At 39.7% G+C, this 19,993-nt stretch overlaps 1 long non-coding RNA gene across 1 annotated transcript; it reads left to right on the top strand.

Annotated features, from left to right (window-relative positions):
• Positions 1 to 14,861: 14,861 nt before the first annotated feature.
• On the top strand, positions 14,862 to 18,020 carry LOC141626394 (uncharacterized). The gene is made up of 5 exons (XR_012535976.1): positions 14,862 to 15,054; positions 16,957 to 17,001; positions 17,132 to 17,425; positions 17,525 to 17,660; positions 17,763 to 18,020. It is a non-coding gene; the product is annotated as an uncharacterized LOC141626394 (long non-coding RNA).
• The last annotated feature ends 1,973 nt before the right edge of the window (positions 18,021 to 19,993 follow it).

Below are 19,993 nucleotides of genomic sequence, written 5' to 3'. Positions count from 1 at the left end.
ACCGATCCTGGATCCTACGATTCCATCATAGTTGTAGAATCTTACGATCCTGTTAATTTGAAAATTTCTAGAGATGGGATCATAATACGATCCTACGATTTTACGACCCTACGATCCGATTCCATAATAAAAAAAATTAATATATATTTTTATATAATGACACCGTAAACTCAAATTTCGTGTAAGTTGTAGAAACATGTTCATACAATGACACTACAATCATTACTTACCAATATTTTATGAATAAATAAGTATTTTAATTTTCAATTATATGTTTTTACCAAATAAAAAATTATATTTAGTGAGTTTGTAGAATCTTGCGATTCTACGATCCGATTCTACCGATTCGATCCTACTCTCCCCATCGATCCAAAGTAGAATCCCGATCCTGACAACATTGTCCACAACAACTTTTTGTTGTCTTTTGTGGGTCATCAACCTATCCACCTCATCTTATCATAAGATGATATTTTTCCCGAAAACTTCACACAACAACAATTAGTTTTAAATGGGTCCTCAACCCTCCACTCAACAACACGATCACATAAAAAAAGAATAAACAAAAAATAAAATACTCACCAACACTCAAAATTATCACTGTCAAACTCATCACATTTGGATGAGACTGACAAAAAGTCATTTTCAGATAATTTTTTGTTGTTGTTGTTGTGTAGTGATGAGTGTAAATATATCATGTTTAGGCATAGATATTTTTGTTGTTGTGGATGGTCTAATATATGATATTGAAGTGAACAGTTCATAGACTATACATCAGATGTAGTATATCTGATTGTGTACTTTTTGAGTTTTAGGATAAAGTTTTTCAGCATGTCCAACATTAAACTAAAAAAATACAATATTACTAACAAACTATACATATAAATTTAAGTATACTCAGAAAAAATGTATGTATGCTCAATAACTAAAAGGATAAAATAAAATAGGGTTACTTTATGAGAATAATCCAAACTATACCCCGTCTTCTCATATTAATCCAAACTACACTTTAACTCAGAATAATCTGAACTATGCCCTCATTTTTCTTACAATGCACCAAGCAACCGGGTACTTGTTTGTCAGGTCACTTCTTAAAGAAAAAAATCGAAAATTATTGAAAAAAAATAACGAAAACAAGAATAAACTTAACACAATAATTAAGGGGTCGTTTGGTTCAACAAGTCGGAATGGAATGGAATTTGATAGTAGGGTGGTATGAGGTTCTAAATCCATACTTACCTAATCTTGTTTGGTTCACCACAAGTTATAGAAGGGAGGAATGGAGTTTGAATCCAAGGGGGGAGGGTGGGTATGGGATTCCAAGGGGTTGGGGTGGAGTTAGAATCCATTGGGTATCTAACTCCATTTCAAATCACCTCAACGAAATAATGGGTGATCCATTCCATTTCATTCTATTCCAATATACCCAACCAAACACTTGCTTTACCATAATTCCAAAATCTAATCATCAAAATGAAGACGAAATCACCATTAAAGCACCTCAAGCTCCTTGTTTCGCTTTATAGATTACTTTCCTCTGAAATCCTAGGCAGACTGAGATGAAAAGAGTGCAAATTTTATTCGATAACATACTCACTTGTTTCTTAACACCTTCGAGTACTTTAATCGCATCACCATTTTCTCCTCTTCCAACAACCCTCATATTTTAACCCTTTAAAACAATTCAATTGAAAATTAATAAAGGAACAATTTTTTTAACATTTCTTTCAATTTAATTTCTGAATTTCTGAATTGCGTAGTCTTTAGTTTTGTGTTCAATAGATGCGTTTACTAACATCATCAAGAACAAAAACAACACGGTCATACCGTTGATGTAGTCTTTAATTGCCACTGTTGTGGTTTTTAATTGGGTTTTCTGGGTTTTTGGTGATGCGAGTTTTCTTGACTGGCCAAAACTTCATCACAAAGGTTATAGAAAAAATATTCAAAACAACACGGTCATGCATCAGGAACAAAAACAACAAGGATTTCTGGGGTTTTTTTTCCTGTAAATTGGGTAGTCTTTAATTTTAATCGCCATAAAGTTTGTTTACCAAAGTTTGTTGGTTGGCATAAAGTTTGTTTACCAAAGTCGGTTGGTGGTTTAGGAATTAAATCTTCTGAAGCAGTTAATAAAGCTCTTCAAATGAAACTTTTATGGAAAATTCTTATGGATAAGGAAAGTATATGGGTCAAAGTGGTATCTAAAAAATACTTGAGAAATTGTTCACTATTTGATCATAAGCCTAATTCAGCCTCTTCTTGGCAATGGCGTAAACTAATGAGTCTTCGGACTCTATTTAGAAAAGGACTGAGATGGCAGGTAGGTAATGGTAGCAACATTAAATTTTGGTCTGATAATTGAGTTTTTTCACACCCACTTACAAGCAGTATGGTTGATGATGATAGTAACCGTGATCTTAATCTTTTGGTTAAAGATTTCATAACCTCAGACAAGCAATGGGATGTTTGTAAATTGTCCAGTTTAGTGAATAACGATATTGTTAATCAGATTACTAACATTCCAGTGCCACATAATGATATTCCAGATACCCTCATTTGGGGGTTGTCCGTAGATGGAAATTTCTCTACCAAAACAGCAACTTGGTTAGCGCAAGGTTTGTTCGATCAAGCTCTTGACAAATGTAAATTTCACTGGATTTGGAAATTGAATATTCCTCCTAAATTGAAATTTTTTCTTTGAAAAGCCTGTGTTGACGGCCTTCCAACGAAAAGTAGACTTCACAAGAGTCATATTGATGTCCCACCTTATTGTGTTCTGTGCAACAACCTTATTGAAAACAAAGATCATTTCTTCTACGAATGTCCCTTGATTGGGTCTGTCATCCAAGACCTGAACATTACTAGTTTCAACGGGTTTTTGTCAAATTATGATACTATTATAAGTCAAAGTTTTCTAAAGAAGCTTAATTATCTCAAAAATTTAATTTCAAAATATGACTTTATAAAGATTATTTTTATTTGGTGGAATGCATGGTTCCATAGAAATGATATTATCTTTAATAATGTTAATTTAAGTATCAGCAAACTTATTACTTTATGTAATAATAGCACTAAGTCATGGAATGTGACTAGATTTAAGGATCTCAACAATCCCGAGGTAGAAGAGTCAGCTAGAAACAATTCTAGTAAGGAAGAGATTTGGTGGGAAAAACCTACAAACGGTTTCCTAAAGCTAAATTTTGACGGATCGAGAATAGAAGGTAATAAAGCTGCTTTAGGATATTCTTTAAGAGATCACAATGGTAAAGTCGTTTTGTTGGGAGCAAAAAAGTGCGGATCCAATAGTATCCTTGTTGCGGAAGCACTTGCTTTAAAAGAAGGTATTTTAGCAGCTAAATACTTAGGAATCTCAAAGTTAATTGTGGAGGGTGATAACTTATGTGTTATTAACTCGATTCGAGGTACTTGGCAAATTCCGTGGGAAATTTCTAGTATTATCAAGGATGTGAAATTAGACCTTCATTTTTTCGATGAAGTGATAATTAAACATTGCTTTCGTGAAGCCAAAAAGGTTGCTGACTTCATGGCTTCAGTTGGACATTCATGTCCAACTCTTTCGAGGTGGTTTGATAGCCGGTGGCTTCAATTTACCTCCCTCATTCGAAAGGATGAGATAGGTTGGTCCTACCCTAGAGGATCAACCTAGTTTTCTTACCTAATCAAAAAAAAAAAGTATGCTCGGAAAAAATGCATGTATGCTCAATAATAAAAAGGGTCTGAGGTAATACATCAGATGCGCAATCCTATTTTCCTTGAAACGAAGGTGATCATAATTAAATGGGGCTCCCGGTTTGCATTGCTCTAAATCCAATTTGTTATGATCACTTATTATTTGCTAAACACAAATCTAATATATTCCGCAGAAAACCCAAACATGTACGTGCACTTACAAGTTACAATTAGTATCCTACTATGAGCTAAAGCTACTTAGGATCCATGTTCATGTTTGAATGAATAATTTGGAAGGATTTTAGAGCTACTTTGGCTCTTGAAGTCTTTAAATTTTTATCTAATTATGGTACTTTGTTATAAATACTTTATATGCAGTTTTCTGCTTGGACGGATTGAATATTACTTTTGGGGTTTCTTAATTATTACTCCGTAGTAATTATTGTGGTCTAAGACAAATAAAAATAATATGATTCTTGTCAACAATACAACAACAAAATATCAAGCAGGGCAAATCGATCATCAAAGCTCGGTTCAATATTATTGTGTGATCACGCCTTTGTGAGCCAATAATAATACATCCTTTACCTTACTAAAATCCTTTATCCTTTACCTTACTAAAAGAGAGTAAGAATGAGTACTATTCACTAATGAATAGTGTTCTCACGATGAATAGTTGAACTCATTTGGGCGGGTTTGGTTATTTGGTTGACGGATTTGTTCGCCGGGCACAAATTCAGTCCACTACTCGCTCACTCCTTTTGTCCGTTTTATTTGCTGACTAAAATGCTTCCTTTCTTTTGTTCTTCTCTCTCACACTCTTCATGCCATACCACAGTAACCTAAATCTCACATCCATATCCTCTTTCCTCCGTGTTTTCTATTTCTTGATCATACTTCCTCATTACCTCTTCGAGAGAAAGACAGAGGGGAAATAGCCTTGTGGAGGATGACCTCATCCTCTCTCCTTATCAATCTTCTTCTTATATCTTAGTTTTTGTAACTGGGTTTCTTCATATTGGTTTGTGTTCCCTTTTGACTCTTCTTCTTCCTCTTCATCAATCAATTCTATGTTTTTTTAATGATTTTTGTTTTGTTTTGCTTTTATTGAATCCAGGAATCCTAGATTGGTTTATAATTTATCCGATGTCCCTGGATTGATGATAGGTGCATATTATATAGTCTTTTTAGCCTATTTTAGCACGTATTTCTATGCATTTTTGTACTGTTTATATAGTATTATGCCCCGAATTGGCTACTTTGGTTCGTTTTGTCCATTTTGTAGAAATGAACGCGAAAGTAGTGGAATCGTACCCTTTTTCGTCCTTTTTTCATGCATTTAGAGGAGACGGGAATTTCCAGAGTGAGATAATGCATTGGGAAGCGTCAAGGCACGATTTACGAGACAGTCGGTGACGAGTCTAAGCTGATTTGAAGGAAGACCATTCGATCGAGTGGTTTTATTACTCGATCGAATGGTTTCTGCATCCATGGTTGCTCGATCGAGCATTTATTTACTCGACCGAGAGGTGCTGTAAAGTGGGGTTACTCGATCGACTGCTTATTCTACTCGATCGAGTAGATTGTCCCGAGTTTTGCTCGATTGAGTGGTTTTATTCTACTCGATCGAGTGGTTTTTGCTGTCATGAGCTTTAATTAGCCCGTGAGTTGTTTTACTTCGATAAACTTAGTTATTTTCCTATTTAAGCACGCTTTAGCTAGGTCATTAGTATCAGACTTCATTCACTGCTTAGCTTTTATCTAATATTCAAGACTGCGTTACTTTTCCCTATTCAATGTAACCTTGTTCTCGGGATTGTTTTGCTCGGATTTTGTGTTCTTTACGCCGGATTCGCACGATTGTAATCCCTTCCTCTTTTCTTAATAATAATCTCTCTTTTGTTTGCTTTAATTCTTCGTTTAGTCATATTTAATTTCTGCCTTAATTCTCTTTTATGCATTTTGTTTGTTATTTCATCATGTTTATTGTTAATTCATTGTTGATTGTAAGTTTTGATATTATTAGCGATATGAGTAGCTAAACTTCTTTCATGTTGGGATTAGGGGAGCTACGGTAGAAATGTGATGATGTAGTAAATAGTTTAGACGAGTTAATTGTGAGATCCTGTCACCATAGCAATTTAACTGTATTTTACCGACTTAGTTGAGTGCACGCTTCTGAGTCACCCCATTAATCTGGCTAAAATTAATCCTAGATCGAAATATTGGAGTAAATAGGCCTGCTATGAACAGTTGACTACCCTGACGAGGATGAAAGTTAAGTTAGTGGTATTTTAGGATAGAAAGTGGACCGAAAGGACCTTTCCACATCCATCTCACATTAATCTGTCTAAGTTATTTACAGTTGAGTCATTGGACTACCGTAGTGAACCAAAATCCTGACATGACCTTTCTCTATCTGATAGTTTAAATCTATTTCCTTGCTTTTACTGCTCTTTTCTCTACTTCTCTTCCTTTAAATCTTGTAGTTTAGAAAACAATTCAAACAACCCCCCCATTTGTGACCAAATAGACGGACTTCTACAGATATCTTGCCTCCCTGAGGAGATCGACCTGACTTCCCTAGCTATATAGTTAGTTTAGTTAGTTTATTTTTGATAGGTATACGACAAACGTATCAAATTTTGGCGCCGTTGCCGGGGAGGCAATTGCCCTATCTGTTTTTGTTTCGTTTATTTTATCCGTCTCAGGGAATTTTTATTCTTTGGGGCAGTTCTTATTTATTTTCTTTCATTGTTGTTTTTGCCCAGGTCAAACAGGTTTGATTTAGTTTCAGCTGATTCAGAGCCAGAGAGATTATTCAGTATAGACTCCGTCTGCAAAGGAAATCACAAAAGGAAGACTTGAGTACTTTCGAGCCAGAGCTACATCATTCTCTTTTCGTAGAAGACATTCCTATTTTTGCCGATCAACAAGTAAAGATGCCAAAGCTTTCCAGTCATTCGGTGCCTAAAGCATCCTCAATTCCAAAGGGTTTCAATCTTCAGACTGAGGACGGGAATACATTCGACATCCGTCCTTCCTACTTCAATCTGGTGGAGCGAAATCTTTATAGAGGTGTGGCAGGTGAAGACCCGAGGAAACACATGGAGGTCTTTACAGACTACTGTTCTACTAAGGGGGTAACTCAAGACAAGATTAAGGAGGTTCTGTTTCCTTTCTCTTTGACCGATTCAGCCAGGGAGTGGCTGACTGACTTGGACCGCACAGCTGCAGGGGTTACCGATTGGGAGTCTCTTGCTCTTGCCTTTTACAAGAGATATTCCCCCCCCACAGCGCACCAATCAGCTGAGGGCCAAGATTACCAGTTTCAGGCAGGCTCCCGATAAGAGTTTATATGAGGCATGGTCCCGATTCAAGAAATTGATGAGGTCTATTCGTCACCATGGTTTTGACCCATGGTTTATATCTAATCAGTTCTACAATGGGTTGTATGATGACCACATAGCCATACTTGATGCGGCATCTAATGGGAGATTCCAGGAAAATACCGACGATGATAAGGGATGGGCCCTTATTGAAGAGATGTTGAATCACAGTGCTGAGTATGGAAACCCGAGGGATGGTATTAGAACAGTTCATGAGGTTGATAAGCAGGTTGTGGCTCAGCTGCAAGCCATGAATGCTAGATTTGACAAGTTGGAGTTACACTCTGCTGGGGAGCCTCAGAGGGTCCATGTACTTACTAGAGGGGAGACCGTCACATGTGAGAGGTGTGGGAGCAATGATGGCCACACTGCTGTTGGCTGTCTTATGGAGAAGGAACAAGTCCTTGCCTTTCAACAATATAGGCAAGGAGGGGGTTCCTATTACAACAACCAAGGGGCAGTCCATCCCAATTTGAGGTGGACTAGTCAGAATATGCTCAATCCTACCCCTCCTCCGCACCAGCAGCAGCCGTACGTTCCTCCACATAAGAATCAACAAGGCTTTCAGAAGCCCCCTTCCTTCCCTCCTCCCAATCATGGTGCATCATCTTTCGGTGGGGTGAGTGAAATAGGTGAGCTAAAGTCTATATTGCAGTCTTTTACAAAGCAGTGGCAGCTGAGTGATCAACAGAAAGATGCATCCATTAAGGCACTTGAAACTCAAGTTGCTCAGTTAGCCACGAATCAATCCACAAGAAAGCAGGGTCAATTACCGTCTCAAACTGAGAAAAATCCACATGAGACGGTAAATTTAATCAATTTGAGAAGCGGTCGTTCATATGAGGGACCGGAAATGCTAAAATCAGACTCGAGGAAAGAAAATATGGCTGATGAACAGTGTTCTGCCAAAGGAAATGAGCTGACGGCTAAGAAAATACTCGATCGACTAGTTTTTGGAGGTCGATCGAGTAGATCTGGTGAAGAACATGCTCGATCGAGTAGAAATTCTACTTGATCGAGTGAACAGGAAAAAGAAAGTGTTCGATCGAGTGGAACTTCTACTCGATCGAGTGAACAGGAAAAGGAAGTTGTTCAATCGAGTAAATTTTCTACTCGATCGAGTGATATTATTGCAGACACTACTCGATCGAATTGGAATTTTGGTCGATCGAGTAGTATGGACGACGGACAGCTTGATCGAGAGCCTGCTAGTGCTCGATTAAGTGAGAAATCGCCTGAAAGACCTTGTTCGAGAGGTAATAAGCGTCCAAAGGATACAGAGCTTGCTCCGGCTGACACATTGGAAGAAAGAAACAAGGGACTCGAGATACCCATCACTGTTCCCTGCCTGAGGCGTCTGCAGAATACTAAAGCTAATCAGCAATTTGGCAAATTTGCCGAGATTTTGAGAAGCTTGCAGGTCACTGTACCATTCACCGAACTGCTGACACAGGTACCCTCTTACCTCAAATTTATGAAAGAAATTTTATCGCGTAAGAGGCATATTAGTGATAATGAGATGGTAGCCTTGACTGAGGTGGGGACGGCCCTAGTTCAGAATAAGTTACCTCCCAAACAGTCAGACCCGGGTAGTTTTTCGATTCCGTGTCATATCGGTACCCATTTGATTGATAACGCGTTATGCGATCTAGGCGCTAGCGTGAGTGTCTTACCGTTCTCTCTAGCTAAGAGACTTGGTTTGATAAAGTTTAATTGCACCAACATGACTGTCCAGATGGTCGACCGTAGTATATCACGGCCACTAGGTGTAATAGAAGACGTACCTGTGAAGATCGGGAGGTTCTTTATTCCCGTTGACTTCGTCGTTTTAGACATCCCTGAAGATGCACATACCCTTATTATTTTAGGGAGACCATTTTTGTCTACTGCTCGTGCAGTAATAGACGTTGGGGGTAAGACGTTGAATTTTCAGGTTGGGGACGAGGAGCTGATATTCCATAAGTCTAAGTTCCGGAGGGCTCCCATGCAAGCTCTGCTTTGCAATGCCCTCTCTTATATTGACCCTATTATTGATACTCCAAATGAAAATTTTGAGTATTGTGCTACTATTGTGACCCCTCCGCCTCAGGTTGAGAGCAAAAAGGAGGAAATTTCGCCTGTTGTCCTTGCTGCTGGTACAGACGAAAGCAATGAAGGAGCTGTCAAGGGGCAGTGTGCAATTAAGGTCAATCAAATTGGGAGTGACGATGCTAAGGCTGGTGATAAAGGAGCAAGGATGAGGAAAGTTCATGCATATGTGGATGTGAACTATTCTCCTCCAAATGACTCAAGTTCAAGCTCATGGAAGCTGAATAGGACGATCAATGTTGCTGAGGTGACGTGCTCCAGTCAGGAGCCCTCCGTGGGGCTACTGAATTGCTTTGGGAAGTGAGCGAGGAAATGCCCCGTGTAACACCTTGTAAAAACAATTTTTGATTTTTCTGTTGAACTTCCTTTATTTCTTTTAATTAAGACAATTAGATTTTTAGACAATTTTTAGCGTAGATTTAAGACTATAGACTGTTACTATGCGTATTTGGTATTTTGGGATATTTTTGCACGTGTTTTTATGCAGGTTTGGGGAATTTTTACGCAAGTTCAAAGGAAGAATGACAAATTAAGAGCTTACTCTGCTGCCGGTACTATTTTTACAATTTTGTATTTTTAGTTTCAAATTTCCGGTATTATTTTACTGACTAGCTCTGCTGCTAGCTCTGCTTTGTTGCCGCCACTTCCGTTACGGCCACCACTACCGCTAGCACCGCCTTTGCTAGTCTTTTTCGTCGGTGGTGGTGGCCAGGCACACCACACCCTCTACTCCGGCTGTTTTCACACCTGTGGCGGACTCGCCGGCAGTTGCAGCTGCCTTTAGAGCGGCCCTAGTCCCTCACACCGTCACCGCACAGGCTTCTACTTTGGGTTCTAGAGGCCGGGGCCGAGGTCGTGGACGTTACCGTTCTACACCAGCTCCTGCTACCTCTACTTCTGCCGCTCCCTCTACTTCAGCTGCTTCTCCTTCTGGCACGGTTACGGTCCGAGGGGACACCTCCCTCGACTCTCACTCCGACTATTCGCATGTAGTTTTTATTAACGCTGTTCATCGTAAGATGTTTTATCACCTCCTAGGCTGTGAGTTTGTACCTTCCCGGTTTTTAGATAAACCAGCACTTGAGAGACTCGGCATTTACGAGTCGGTTTGTGAGCTTCTATGGGGCACGGGGATGACCAGGCTCATCACCATGAGCGGCCGTACCTTTTTGGAGTTGAGTCTTGAGTTCCTCAGCTCCTTCACCTTCTCCTCCGGGGCACACGATGCTGACCCCGCTAGTTCTTCGGTGTCTTTCCGGTTGTTCCACAGGACCTTTTCGATGACTTTGGAGTAGTTTGGTCGCCGACTTGGCCTTTCCTCTACGGGCGACACTACCGCCCCCAGGAGGGTCATCCGCCATCTTTGGAGGACCTTGGCCCAGACCACCTTTCCCGAGCGAAAGCTCGCCCAGGTCCACCTCCCCCTTGCCCGTTACTTTCTTAGGATGATGGGGAGTACCATTTTCGGCCGAAAGGAGCCGAACAACATCACAAACACCGAGCTCTCCATCCTGGGCGGTTACCTGAACGTTGACTATGAGGGTCCTTTTACCCTCAACATTGCCTACTTGACCGCCCAGTACTTTCAGGCGCAGGGGCTGAAGTAGATGGGATCTATTGACTGCGGTGGCATAACCACCATTCTTGCCCGTTCCTTCTTCCCCGTCTGGCCTCGTGACTTCCAGTACCTCAAGGGAGAGAGGCTTCTGAGTCTGGATGCCATGCTTTCTCAGCATTGGCTGACTCCAGACTACCAGACATGGAAGATAGACGACTCCTTGTCTGTAGACTTACCTTGTGACACTCTCCCCCGTCTAGCCCCTTTGCCTACTGTCGCTAGGGGCGACCGACTGCCACCTCCACAGGTTTAGCACCTTTCACTCAGACCGCCTCCCACTATTCCCGCCGTCAAGAAGCAACGTAGACTTGAGACTGGAGAGGGGTACACACCTTCAGGGAGTACTCAGCCTTCCACGACTACTCCCATCCCGACCCCTACTCCTACTCCCACTCCTACTTCCACTCCCACCGACCAGACACAGGCACAACCGGTTTTTCCGGCTACTTTCGTACCACCTCCACTCTTTGTGGCGTCCGCGGTCATGGACCAAGGGCGCCGTGACGGTTTGTTGCTTGAGATTGCAGAGCGACAGGCTCATATGGAGAGGGACTTAGCTCTTACCTTACACCCTCTGTACGAGTACCACTTGAGGCGACACCGTCCGATCCCAGAGAGTTGGCCATACCCTTCCTTCTACCGGTACCCAGCTGAGGGGTACCCGGAGTCTGCTGAGGAGGAGGAGGACGAGGACCCTGAGGTGGCAGTGGAGAGAGCTCGCGCTGAGGAGCGGAGGATGAGAGAGGAAGAGGCTGATCCGGAGTTCACGGTGGAGGACGTCCGTGACGAGGACGCTGATGAGTAGCTACTGGTCTACTCACTTCCCCAGTTTTCTGGCTGGTTTGGGGAAGTTCGTGTTCTGTATGTATCTCTTACTCTTTTATTTTTGTCTCCTTTTTATTTCATTGTTTTTATTCTTTATTGGTTGTATATTTCCGTTCCCCTGTATATATCTGCTGGTGTATGCTGGAGGACAACGAGGGTGTTGTCCGTTTTGGTTTGGGGAGGGTATTGCATCCTTTTGAGTCTGCATTTGTATTTGTTTTGCATTCACGTTTATTTTTCCGCTTGCATTGTTTATTTATTTCATAAAAAAAAATCAAAAAAAAAAAACCAAAAAAATTAGAAAATTTCAAAAAAATCCAAAAATATTCACGTTTATTTCTGCATATAGGTTGAGTCCGAACGGTAGATTTCCGTGATGATAATGCACAATAACTTGTCATTCTACTTGAGCCTTGTACTTCTGTTGATAGTTATTAGCTTTGTCATACGCATAGTCTACGAGTTTCTGTTCAAATATAGCTGATTGTTTAGACTTGACCTGATAAATTGGCAAACTACTCCATAAATTCTGAGTTTTGAGAGCCCATAACTGGTGACATTCATGACCGGTTTATTAGGAATTGAGAGTAGTACTCCTCGCATAGCATGTTCATCATTTTTGCACTTTTATGACATTCAATTTCTTGTCAAATGCACATATTCAGGTTTGTGGTTGGTGTCACATGTAGGGAGGTGCTTGCAAATCTTCCCTTTTCCTTATTTTTTTCACCCATTTAGCTCCACATAAGCCAAAACTTGCCTTTTTGACCCATTAGCTACATCCCAAACTGAGCCTGTCTAGTCAAGCTAGTTTAGTTTATCCTTTTTGTGGTATGATTTTCCGTTTGCAGTTTGGCCCGTATCTTTTTGTATGAAGTTGGTGTAAATAGAGGAAGGAAAAAAAAAAGAAAAAAAAAGAAGAATTGAAAAAGAAAAAAAAAAGAGGAAAAAAGTGAAAGAAAGAAAGAAAAAAAAAATAAAAAAAAAATGAAGAAAAAGAAAAGTTGTTCACGTGTACAGTGAAGAAAAAAAAGAAGTTTGAAAAAGTTTGACTTGTTTCTGTTGTGATTCATTCAGACGGTGTTTAAAAAAGGAAAGTTTGTGACCGTCTGACTCCTCCATTCTTATTCTATATTTTTGAGGAGATTGTGTATGAGTTTAGTGAGTTGTGTGCCAAATGAAGGGCACTTGTACTTAGTTTTTCAGTTAGTTGAGATTCGGATGGTCTTATATGGTCCTGTTAGGAACTAGCTTGACGCTTTTACCTCCACATTACCATAACTTGTTTTGCCTTTTCTCACCTGAACCTCACTATTCCCATATCATTTGTAAGCCCTCGTCTTTGACGGACATTATTGGTTGGAGTGTGTGCATTAGTACTTGAATTGTCTTTCATTTTTGTTGCATGCATGCTATGTAGGTCGCAGTTAGGTGAGTGACTGTCTTTCCTTATCTCTTTTACATATAACATTCACCCTTTGCTTCATGAGAGAAGAGTGATCACGAGAGCGTCCGATTTTGTTGGTTTTGCAAGGTCGATAGATCGGCTATATTTCTGAACAGCTCATAACTCGTTTGCGTATTGACTGCTTAGCTTTAACTGTTAGTATTTGTTGCATTAAATTGGTTCTAGTAGACAAGTTAAGCTAGCTCTGAGTTTTCATTTCCGTTCCATTAGTTGCATTTTAGTTTACTCGAGGACTAGTAAAGGTTCGGTTTAGGGAGATTTGGTACGTGCATATTATATAGTCTTTTTAGCCTATTTCAACACGTATTTCTATGCATTTTTGTACTGTTTATATAGTATTATGCCCTGAATTGGCTACTTTGGTTCGTTTTGTCCATTTTGTAGAAATGAACGCGAAAGTAGTGGAATCGTACCCTTTTTCGTCCTTTTTGCATGCATTAGAGGAGACGGGAATTTCCAGAGTGATAATGCATTGGGAAGCGTCAAGGCACGATTTACGAGGCAGTCGGTGACGAGTCTAAGCTGATTTGAAGGAAGACCATTCGATCGAGTGGTTTTATTACTCGATCGAATGGTTTATGCATCCATGGTTGCTTGATCGAGCATTTATTTACTCGACCGAGAGGTGCTGTAAAGTGGGGTTACTCGATCGACTGCTTATTCTACTCGATCGAGTAGATTGTCCTGAGTTTTGCTCGATCGAGTGGTTTTATTCCACTCGATCGAGTGGTTTTTGCTCTCATGGGCTTTAATTAGCCTGTGAGTTGTTTTACTTCGATAAACTTAGTTATTTTCCTATTTAAGCACGCTTTAGCTAGGTCATTAGTATCAGACTTCATTCACTACTTAGCTTTTATCTAATATTCAAGACTGCGTTACTTTTCCCTATTCAATGTAACCTTGTTCTCGGGATTGTTTTGCTCGGATTTTGTGTTCTTTACGCCGGATTCGCACGATTGTAATCCCTTCCTCTTTTCTTAATAATAATCTCTCTTTTGTTTGCTTTAATTCTTCGTTTAGTCATATTTAATTTCTGCCCTAATTCTCTTTTATGCATTTTATTTGTTATTTCATCATGTTTATTGTTAATTCATTGTTGATTGTTAGTTTTGATATTATTAGCGATATGAGTAGCTAAACTTCTTTCATGTTGGGATTAGGGGAGCTACGGTAGAAATGTGATGATGTAGTAAATAGTTTAGACGAGTTAATTGTGAGATCCTGTCACCATACCAATTTAATTGTATTTTACCGACTTAGTTGAGTGCACGCTTCCGAGTCACCCCATTAATCTGGCTAAAATTAATCCTAGATCGAAAGATTGGACTAAATAGGTCTGCTATGAACAGTTGACTACCCTGACGAGGATGAAAGTTAAGTTAGTGGTATTTTAGGATAGAAAGTGGACCGAAAGGACCTTTCCACATCCATCTCACATTAATCTGTCTAAATTATTTACAGTTGAGTCATTGGACTACCGTAGTGAACCGGAATCCTGACATGACCTTTCTCTATCTGATAGTTTAAATCTATTTCCTTGCTTTTACTGCTCTTTTCTCTATTTCTCTTCCTTTAAATCTTGTAGTTTAGAAAATAATTCAAACAACCCCTCATTTGTGATCAAATAGACGGACTTCTACAGATATCTTGCCTCCGTGAGGAGATCAACCTGACTTCCCTAGCTATATAGTTAGTTTAGTTAGTTTATTTTTGATAGGTATACGACAGACGTATCAATTGAGTTGCCTATAAACCACGTATAGCGTTTGATCGGAATCGTATGTTAATTCTGCTCATCACACATTTCCTTTCTCATCTCAGGGATTCTCATTAAAAAATAAGTTACAAAACCCCTTGAGTAGACTTGGCAAAGCGCAACGCACTCCCAACGCAAGTAGCGATAAACCTAATTGAAGAACAACATTAAGAAATCGGTGATTTGGAGGACGAATCTCGGCGACAAGGATCTTATAATTGTATGTGTTGCAATTTCGACTTTGTTTTAATTAGGAAATTCTAAGTGTTTGTTATAGAAACTTTGTGTATCGATTGTCGTCATTATTTGATCATTTTCGAATTTTAGTCTTGGGTGATTGATATTAGCTATTTAGCTTGGTGATGATTTAATTAGGTTTTAATCACTGATTTCATGCTTATTTTCGTGGCAATTATTGTGGATCGAATTCTTAAATTTTAGCTTACTATAATGAGTTAATGTCTTTGAGAGAGTGATTTTTGCATTGATGTTGAGTTGGGCTTTTTATCTGTTGGTTGTTACGGGCCGGGCTTCCATCGAGTTATTTGGTCGTCGTCTTTTGTGTCATTCTGTGAGTATTGAGTATGGAGCGAGATGAGCAGTCAGCCGTGGCCTGGCATCTTCGTGCTGTTGGCTAAGACTCGCAGCAAGTGGTAACTTTCTAGGTTAGTTGAATTGGGTTTCCGTTAGTTTGTTTGATATGGCTGTATATGAACATATGAGAAGCTTTATCGTTCCGAAAGGTCGAAACTTGATCTTTTGGTGCTTGAATTTTACAGATTTACTGTTACCAGTTCAATTTTCTGGGTTTTAAGGGTTCCTCATATACTAAGCATAATATTCATGATTTTTACTCCTTTTTGGTGTATATATATTTGATTATCAGATATTGCAAATGACATTGATCTTTAGTTCTTTATTTGTCCTCTTCGTTTATATAATAAGTATATCTTGCTCCTTGTGTAGTTTATTTTTTATTCATAATTGGGTCGTTACTGTAATAATGCTTTGTTTATATTTAACATCAATTCAATGCTATCGCGGGTCTCTGATTTGAGCCAATTTTAGTCATATACTCATATAACTCATCGATCTCTCCAGCTTCCTCAAGAAAGCTAGAAACTCTAATGATAATCTCTTTAGGTAGCGTTTGGGAACGATGGTTTCATTTGAAAAGCTAGATTTGAAATTTATATTTTGAAATATGCAAATCCAAATTCAAATACGTTGTTTGTTAAACTCCAGATTTACAATTGAGAATTTACATTCCGATTCCATTGCTCCTCCAATTTTGACAAATACCTCATCTCTACCAACAAAACATCACCAACTCATTCAATATCAGTGCATCATCCAGTAATTTATTTTTCCAATATAAGAGTGTTGTGGTGTCATAGAAATGCCATTGAAGACCTCATACCAACAATAATATATGACGCAAACAGTCATAATCACAAAGTTATGATCTATACAGTAGAAAATTTTGATGAATGGGCTTATAACCATGGTTCAAAATCTCAACCGAGTTGTATTGGATTTTTACTCTATCGATACAAGATATCACCCGAAAAATACCGAGATCCGTCCGTGACGGTCGATTAAGAACCGATTATAGTGCTACCACGACTACGACCGATACCGAGATTTTAAACCATGCTTATAACATCCCAATCTCAAATTATATGATCACAATCTGGTTGCTTAAATGAACGGATGAATGCTTCGGGGAGATGACAGTAATACATCGACAAAAGACGATAAGAACGATGGTGAGAAGACAACAGTGAGCAATGAACAGTGTAGAGAGATATGTATTTGGATTTGGAAATGACAGGGGTAGAGGTCGTATTTTAAATGGCCTGAAATGTATTAGGTTGAGATTTGGATTAAATCCAAAATATTTTCAAATCCAAATACTCTGAGTTGCCAAACAGTAAATTTGAGTTGAATCTGGGTTTTAAAATGAAATTTTGGTTCCCAAATAGACCGTAAAGGTATTATCTCCTTCTCCTTTTTAAAAGCAATTGTTGTTTATACCGCTTATTTTTTGCAGTTTGATCTTGTTGTTTATTCATTTCGTTGTTTATTCTGGGAAAATTTTTGTTGTTGCTGCTACCAACAGGCCCTTTGACCTTAATGAAGCCATCATTAGGTGATTTGAGCGCAGGTTGGTTCAATATTTTTATTTTTAGACAAAAAGTTTCTGACAAATTCTGATTTGAGACTGTCTTACAGCGGCTGTACGTCTCACAATTTCTAAATATCTCGCAAAATCTAACAAATCTTGTTGATCACAGGATCATGCTTGGTTTGCCTGACATAGAAAATAAGAAGATATAGAAAACTCTGCTGTCAAAGTAGCAAGCCGAAGAAATGGAATTTAAGGAGCGTGCTACCATGACTGAAGGATATACCGGAAGTGATCTTAGGTTTGTGATGATTCAATGACATACTACATTGTATTATGTCAATTTCATTCATAAGTTCCACAATTAGTTTTCTTTGATACTCTCTAAATGCGGAACCTATTTGTCATGGCCGCATACATGCCCGACCGAGAGCTCATCCAGAAGGAGAGGAAGAAGGATCAGGTAAGCTAATTGAGATATGAAGCTGTTGAATGTTCGCGTGTCTCATACAAGAGCTGCTCCGCATATCCAGATACTTATTTTTAACTTCTGATCTAACAGGAAAGAAAGAAGCGAGCCCAAGAGAATGTCGATTTATCAGATGGTTCATCCGAGGCAAAGGTTGATGATAAGAAAGAATAACAACTTCTCTTGAGATATTTGAACATGGAGGACATGAGAAAAAGCAAAGAATAAGGTAAAATATACTCTACAGACTGAATTATTCTTCTTAGTCTTTCCTTTGCTCGGTAAATGAATGAATCTAACCTTTCAATTCATCGTGGTACATGAACTACAGGTTGCTGCAAGTTTTGCTTCTGAAGGTGCAGTAATGAATGAAGTGAAAGAGTCGAACAAACTGTGTGGAGAAGGTGGGATAAGGAAGAAGCAGCAACTAACTTACTTCTTATAGGGAAAAAGAGTTCCCACTATCTTAGGATGTTTTGCCTCCCTCTCACTCGATCCTGAATGTTCATGTTTTTTAAGTTGGTACACAGACTACATAATATGCTAATTAAGCTTCTTGATAGTAAACAATTATAATACATTAATGATATGAAGCTATGTCGTACTACCCCCGCCGCAGTCATTTGTTTACGTATTCTAGTTTTTACTGTCTCACTCATTTGTTTACCTTATTTTGGCACAAAGGCCAGGGAGAGGAGAGGGAACCATTTGTAGATATAGTTGTTGGATGATTATTGAATCAAGATGAGGTGGATGATCACATAAATCATGAATAGTATTCAAAAACTAGAAAGGTAAATAAATGAGCGAGACACTTAAACATGGAATACGTAAACAAATGACCGGAATGAAGGGAGTATATATTAATGAAGGAATTTTATACTGGTTTTTAGCACTGACGAGAAAGCTTACATTTACAACATACAAAAAATGTTCGTGTTTTATTTTACGTAAATTTCCCATCGTACATATTTGGGCCCTATTTTGCATATTAGGCCAGCGAAGGATAACTGGGCCAGCTAAGGTTGATTGGACTAAAGGCTGAATAAATGCACTAATTTGGCAAAGAGGAAAGGACGGATTATGGGCCACAGGTAGCAGGTTAAGGGAAGCATAATACAACCTACCAGATGGACTTCGGCTACCTTGAAGGGAAAGTAAACTAAACCCTATTAGGGTTTAGTCCTATATAAGATGGAAAAGGAAAGAGGAAGATCATTCAGTCACACACGAAGCCTCACGCATACCATTTCACTAGCAATCTAAGTCGTCCAGTTCCTCGTGTATTCGTGACCTAATTACGTAATATTGCTAGTGGAATCTTGGAAGCATACCGTCTCCTTCCCGCGGTCGTTTCCCACATTGGGTTTTTCGCGTCACCAAATCTCTTGTGTCAATCTCTTATTACGTATATTATTACTTGCATTGCAATCATACAAAGGTAGCCAAACACACGATTAACATACAAGACTACTTTAACCCTAAATTAACTAATTCGGTAAATAATACCAAAAGAGTTTGGTGCCCACTGTAGGGCATAGTGGTCGTCATCGTTAATCGTATCACAAGCAACAATGCACCATGTCAGGAAACAAGCAAGTCATCACACCAAGATCTGAGGGAAGCCAGTCGCCACGCATGCTATCCGTTCCACCACCAGTAATAGGGGCACATGCCTTGACGTCAGGGCCTCCGCCAAAAGCCAATCTTCCACCAAAAACCAGCCACCCAAAGGTGTCCCGAGAGATGGAAGTCCAACCAAGAACCGAGAAGGAAGCAGGACCTGTTCAGCAGGAGCAAAATGCTCAATCGACAAGCCACGTTAGGCACCAGATTTCCCCACCACCTAATCCAGCCCAAATTATAATCAATGGGATGGATAGTTTGCAGAAGACGACTGATAGCATGAGGGAAGAGAGCAGAAAGGCGAAGGTTAAGGCAGCAGAGCATAACCGGGCACTCTGGGCACAGATAGATGACATGCAACAACAAAGAGCTAATCCGAGCCCGATGGCAATCAGGAGCCAGATCCTAATAGCAAGCCGTCCGAATGAGGCGCCAGACAGTAGGGAACAAGCACGCTCATTCCCCTTAGAGTTAGTTACTAGGCTAGATCTGACAGGGACACCACGAGAAGAAGGAATAATTCCAAGCGGGCTAGTATATCTGACACCTGATAGCTGGCCGACAACAGCCGTATTGAGCCAAGGATAGTTAATGTCCCAACTAGTAATTTTGTTGCTACTAATCAGACACCTGGTGCAGGATTTGTCTATCGACAGATAATAGGCTGGCACCGAGGATCCCTAATGATGGCAACCCCTAGTTACCGAGCATCAGAGCCCCGTGACAACTTGGCCATGGGGCAGTATCCAGAATCATCAGCAACCCACTTACAATCCCCATGCTGCCTATGCCAGCATTAGGGACATGCAGTATTTGGAGATCAAAGACATGCTAAGCAGGATCCCAGGGATGCCCGCTCCCCTGGAGAAGGCGATCCCTGACAGCTATGTAGATTCCCCATTCATAGATGGCATATCACTGGTCACCATGCCAAAG

Source organism: Silene latifolia, chromosome Y (genome assembly GCF_048544455.1).
Source record: "Silene latifolia isolate original U9 population chromosome Y, ASM4854445v1, whole genome shotgun sequence".
Classification (NCBI taxonomy): domain Eukaryota; kingdom Viridiplantae; phylum Streptophyta; class Magnoliopsida; order Caryophyllales; family Caryophyllaceae; genus Silene; species Silene latifolia.
Note: the sequence above shows the minus strand (reverse complement) of the source record. Positions and strands in the feature narration are given on the sequence as shown.